This window comes from Montipora foliosa, chromosome 6 (genome assembly GCF_036669935.1).
Source record: "Montipora foliosa isolate CH-2021 chromosome 6, ASM3666993v2, whole genome shotgun sequence".
Lineage (NCBI taxonomy): Eukaryota > Metazoa > Cnidaria > Anthozoa > Scleractinia > Acroporidae > Montipora > Montipora foliosa.
The window spans coordinates 71577474-71584182 of NC_090874.1; positions in this window are offsets into that span (position 1 = coordinate 71577474).

The following is a 6709-nucleotide window of genomic DNA, read 5'->3' on the forward strand; positions in this document are numbered from 1 at the left end:
TTTTACAGTGTACCTGTCACTGACATCGTTGCCCACCCAGTGTGTAACAAATTTGAGCCTTGGGTCCGGTCGGTAAGGTGTTTTCCAACGGTCGTGCACGGAACTTCATGGCAAAGCATCGCCGACAGTCCTCGATGGAGGGGAGCCGTTATATTAGCGAGTCGAAATTCCCGCACTGCGGCTGCTTTTGTCCCATAGAGAAAGGCATTAGTTAGAGGAGGGTTTTAACGTGCATTGGGCTGAATCTGGAGGCGACCTGAGCGTTCGGAGTAAATTTACGGCTTATTTCCTTCGATGGATATGCGAGACCGCCGCCAGCAAGTAGCCAGCCAACCTCAGGGAATTATATATATAGGAGAGAGAAACGGTAGAATTAAAACTCCCTAGAATCGCGCTGAAAAGGCCAGAAATACTAAGAACATACCATAAATAAGACAAGGAGGCAAGGTAAGAAATTCGGGTGTATTTTTATTTCTATTTTAACTCTTTTTCCTACTTTCCCAACCGCAAGCAAACCGCGGTAATTCAGCCATCGCCAAAAAATGTTTTTTTCCTCACAAAATATTTAAAGTTAGGGGGAAAAAATACATCATTTTAAAGCTAAGAAAATAAGCTTTCCAACAGCATATAACTTATTTACAGTCAACTGAAACACTTTATAAAAGCGAAAGTTGAACGAAAAAATTTAAGAAAAATAACATTAAAATATGTTTTACAGGCAAAATTTGGTCATTTTAGCGTTGATTACGAATTCTTGGATGCAAAACTAAAATTTTTGTGCAATTTATCTGCTTTCTAGCTAGGACATAAATTCGACCGAAAACTGATGAGGCACGAATATTTTTGGATTTTAGGAATAATCGGATCAGCGATCAATGCGCAACTTTAAGAAGATTGCGATACAATAGACCGATTTCGATATATTAAAATTCAGTCCTAAACAAAAGGCATCATCTCGAGGCTCTGGGGAATAAACTCATACAAATCCTTATATTTATTCCCCAGAGCCTCGAGATGATGTCTTTTGTTTCGAACTGAATTTTAATATATCGAAATCGGTCTATTGTATCGCAATCTTCTTAAAGTTTTGCCTATGCGCGAGCCGTCAATATTTCACGCGGGGTCTCACTTTTGCGACCTGTGATTGGTTCTGATGTTGAAATTGACGTCGTTGCACTAAATTGGGTTGCTGACGAACGCAAACAAATACGTTTCGTAGGTTGAAAGAATTGAAATTTCGATCAGGCGCGGGTTGATTAGTTTCCTTATAAATGATGGATCGCGATACAAAAAACAAATTGCGATTTTGAGACAGCAATACCACATTATATGGACGGCGTTGGGAGAAAATATAGGAATGATTTCCGTACAGGTCCCTACTTCATTATGCATGCAGAATAAATTAATTATTCATTCGCGCTATTGTTTTGTAGAACAATACGTATACCCAAGAGAACTGAATACATACATGGGTAATTTGTACTTACGGGATGAATAAAAACGGATCTCATTTTTTCTCTCCCTCCCTCTCTCTCTCTTCTTTCCCTTCATCGCCCACATCGTTACTCGTTTTTGTTCCAGCTTTCCTCTTTCTATCCCTTCGCCTTGTTCTTATTTCCAGATCCCGCTCGGCTTTTTCTGCCATTTTATCCCATGATATGTCACTCGCAGCTTGCCTTGAACTCCGACCCACTGTAAACCTCTGGATTACTTGTCCCTGTTCTTTACCACTGAGCTATAAACGTGTCAAGTTGCTAATTCACACCTTGAAAATGATATTTATTTTGAATTCTGGCTGACTGTTTACATAACAATGACACGTAATTATATACACGTGCCGCGCCGAGCACCTACAATCGAACTTACACTTGTAGGTTACCGTTAAGAGATCCCTGTTTTACTACTCTTAAAACAACCCATCCCTTTAATAATGCTAACCGTAGCCCTAAGTACGACTAAAGGCACTGTTTAGGCTTAAGGTTAGTCCCTGTGATAGTTTTAGGTTTTCCAGTATTGCTGTGAACTGTGACCTGCTTTCCCTTCATGTCCCGTGCGTGCGGCACACTTATAAGTTCACTGCGTGGAAGAGTATACCACGCTTAAACTCTGATTGGTGCATCCTTCATGGGAAACTTTCATGCACGAGTTCATTGCAATTAAAATCGTTTCATTTGCCTTCTTTTGAAGCAAACTTGTGTCGACGTAATAATAGGGACCTTTAGATTCAACGACGAGGACGAGAACGAGTACGAGTTTTGACTGCCCGTTTTTAGCGAAAATACCAAGGAAATTTATAACCCGTACGCTTAATCTTACTTTTTGTTAGCAGTATAGGTTGCTCAGTTATTCTTATTGCTGGTAACTGAGCCTTTTTGCTCATCAAAAAAAGCCAAAACTGCTACCATGTTGTTGACTTGTTTTGATTCGACGACATTTTTGCAAAACCTCGTACTAAAATGACGGCGGCATCACATTTTCCCCGCCAAAATGACGATGGTTTGCGCGCGCTCACTGTTGCCTTATGAGAAAATCTCGTACTCGTAGTCGTTCTCGTACTAGAATCTAAAGGTCTCTATTCAAGATGGCTACCGAAGTAAAAGGGTCACAGCAATGGGAGATTTGATCATTTGGAAATTGTCCCTGCTTTATAGCCTTTCCAGAGTTGTGCATAGAGTGGTGCAAAGAAAACAATTTACTTTCGTCTTCCGTGTCCAAAACCTGTGTGAAAACGCAGTTAGTTGGCAAATACAAAGTGCCGCATCGGGAGATGGATCTGTTTCGCGATGCTCAAGAAAAAACTGCAATGGATAGCCTTCAATCCGCCAGAACACATATTAATTTTCTGACCGTAAACTTTCCTTGAAAAAATATTCGCCCTAGCTACATGTGGCCGGAAAGTTTACAACTGCCTACAAGACAAGGGCTAACATCATCTCACAGTTAACCATCGCCTAAACTTCGTCGACCCTCAAAGTTAACGAGCCCACAGCAGGGCATTGAAAAGACATGAATGACTAAATGCACCGTCCGTGATCCTGAATACAGGAAAGGAAGAAAATATACACTTTGCAGTGTCTCGGCGAATTTTTAAGCAGACAGGAAGACCAATTTCACGATAAAAAGAGCAGGTAGCCCAATACGGAATATATTTTCTCCCAACTAGCCGTCAATATAATGTGGTATTGCCGTGTCAAAATCGCAATTTGTTTTTAGTATCGCTACGAAAATAATCTTACCTTTTCAGCGCTTGAAATGCCATCCAATGAACCACAATCCTTTTCTTAATCCTTTCCGAAGCGTGTAGTGTAATTTTTTGGCTGAAACACTTTAGTAAAATCGCTCCCGATCTGTTGAAAATTTCACCTTCGCATCGGCTCAAATTGCCTGAGTCGCAAAGTCTGATATGTAGGCGTCATGAAAGCTAGAAAGCCGAGATTTTTTCCCCAGTAAACACCCCAAATTTCAGCGCAATCGATGGAAAACTCGCTGCCCTACGAATCTTACAAGATCGGTACTTCGGCGTACCATTTTCTTGGAGGACTAGGAAAAAGCTCTAAATAACGATCGATAAATTCTCGATACAAACCGTTATAAAATTTATGTAACGCAACAACGATACTCCGTGAGCTTGGGGTTACCTGTGATACGATGCCACGCGTTTTCTCATACTTCCCACTTGAGTACCAAAACGAGGCCGATGTATAGACAAGTCCTTGCCCTGGAAAAAGCTCTTCGGGGGTCCAAATTTGCGTCCACCACAAACATAGCCTGCGTAGCTGACGGAATTGTAGGCGCGCGGAATAAAGTTTTGGAGACGAAGCTGCGAGCAGAATGGGGAGGAGGACTTTGAAATACCGCCTGCACGAAAATCATGGGTTTTTGTATAGTCCGCACACCAGTGTGCGTGGAAAATGGATTGGTCGAGAGCGGTACACACATGAATCAAATGTTACATTTTACTTTAGACTGCAAGCAGGCTCTTCCGTTGAAAATGGCGCGCAGTCGAAATATAAGGGCTTGGTAACAAGTCAAGAATGAAACGTCAATTGGATAAACAAGACAGGCGGTGAAAAATAAATATCAGGAATCTTAAAAGCGACGAGTAATGGACTTCGACAACAATCTTTCGCCCGTCGAGCCGAAATCAAAGTGAGCTGTATTTCTAGTATTTTTCAAGCCAAGTGTGGTGTTATGTACAACACTGAAACCAAATGGAAAATTCTCTGGTAACTTATGGGTTCAACAAAGACAGAGAAGGAATCGAACACCTTAAGTGGATCTGTGATCTCTGTTGTCAGGCTATTTATATTTCAGTATTTGTACTCAACTCTGCACAGTCTTCCGGTAACAATTAGAATTTTCACTAATTCAATGGCGTCGAAAGTCATTGCAACGCGAATGGCGTTTTAGTGGATATACCCTCATGGAGCTCAAGAATGGAACGTCAATTGGATGAACAAGATAGGCGGTGAAAATAAATATCTGGAATCTTTAAAGCGACGAGTAATGGTCTTCAACAACAATTTCATTTTTCGCCGTTGGATATCAAGTGAGCTTTGTTTGTAATATTTTAATAACTTGGTATTATACACAACTCTTTACACTTTTTTCTCTTATTAATCATATGCACTGAGACCTTCACGCGTACATTTCACTATGTTATGAACTCACCTAAAGCTCTTTTATTTGAATTTAAGAATGATGGCATGGAGCCGTTGAAACTTCATTCTTTTATATCGCTGCTTTTTATTCTTAAATCTGTAAATAATGCGCAAAGAACAGCACTACGCTTCTTAATTAATGCTTGTGCGAACTGCGTCTGTATTTTGTAAAGAGTTGCTGTTGTTACTTTTCCATTCTGTTCTTTAGTTTTCTCAGCAAATTTTTGCAAAGGATTACGTGCTTTTCTTTTACTAATATGCCAATAAACTGTCAAATTTAGGTTTTACCTAATTTCAAGTATTTGAAACTAATTAACTCTGCAATAGAGGTTTTGCACGGCAGCCATGTTGCATGGCAGGAGCAATAGATTCTTTTTACTATGGGAACAAATGTTCTTTGTTATGTAAAACATTTTCATTGTTTCTGCCATGCAACATGGCTGACGTGCAAAACCTCTATATAGTTCGATATAATAATAATAATAATAATAATAATAATAATAATAATAATAATAATAATAATAATAATAATAATAATAATAATAATAATAATAATATAGTTCGATATATCAATATTCAGGCATGGATACGAAGCCTTATAGTCAAATTTCACGGCTCAGTTCTGTTTTCTTTGTCTCACAAGTCTCAAGGGAGATTTCTTAACAAAATAGTTTATTATCCCTCTTATTAGCATAAGTTATGGGAAGTCCTCCCTGTCGAGCAAACGACCGAGAGAAGCACGGAGTGCAAGAGAGGCAACATGAGGGAGAGGAAAAAACTAATGGCTCCTAGAGAGCAACCGCAACAGTTGATTGCTATGCCCGAGAGCAAAAATTGAAAGAACGAACGAATAGGTAAACATTGTACATTGTGAACCAACTCAGGTGGGCTGTCGAGAATCAAGTAATACTACGCATTGCTACCAGGGAGGGAGGGTGGGCGAGTTGTTTTCCAAGACTTACAAGCTAAACTGACACCGATGCATATCATTACGTGCTTAATAAAGCATCGTGAGGGATCATGAATATTCAATGAGGTTTGAATAGTTCATTATACCTCTTGCTGCCTCATTAGCATAAGATATGGTAAGTCCTCCCTGTCTCGTCCGGCTAAAGAAGCTCTTCAATATACCCTACACAAAACCCTCCCAATCCTAATAAATATTATCCCCAAACTTCCAACTCCAACCCCAAACAAATAAGACAAAATAGTAAAGCTCTATTCAATTTATTCAAAACGTTACTAAAGAAAAGAAGACAATATGTGATATTCAACAAAAGGCTTGAGTGAATCCTAGTAAGTCATTTTGCCTTGGATAACTATGTGCAATGTTCATTGGAAACAAAGATAACAAATCACCCGCGCCCCCGAACCCAGAACTTGGTTCAACTTTATGTAGTGACGGGCCATAGAAGGGGTCTTCCATCCTATGTGATCCATTACCGTCTGAATATCTCAGCCAGCCATCGCCAAAGAAATAGCGCACCATTACGCAGCCCATGCAAAGTTATTTCCGATGCTCGAGCACATGCGGAAGTTTTCCCACATAGAAATTCAACCGCGCTTGCGCTGCTGACGAGTCAAACGGTAATGGCTGGACAAATCCCTGGGGAGAGAGGGGTCTAAACAAGAAACCATGACGTACTGGTAACTTTAAATCATCACAAATAGCAATATATGTTTCTATAGTAGTAACTGGACAAAGAGACAAATCTTTACTATAGCGTTTGAGTGAAAACAAATTGGATGTATGGTAACAAGATGATTAAACAATAAACCTTCTTCGCGTGAAAAATAAAGCATTTCTTCAGTTTCATTTTCCCAAGATCTCCCGCTCTATCTCCCGCAAAAAATAAAGTCTTAGAGTCGGCCTGATCTCTTGCAAACGTATAAAGCTCCTTTGACGAAATATACCTGTCTATCAATCTCTTTGCAATGTAAGCGGATAAAGCCAATAGATCATCAATGAAAAAAGGTTGGGCTTGAGTAGGAGAAATTCTAGCCCGCAATTGTTCCTCCCGAACAATGGAAAGATAATCTTTTACCAC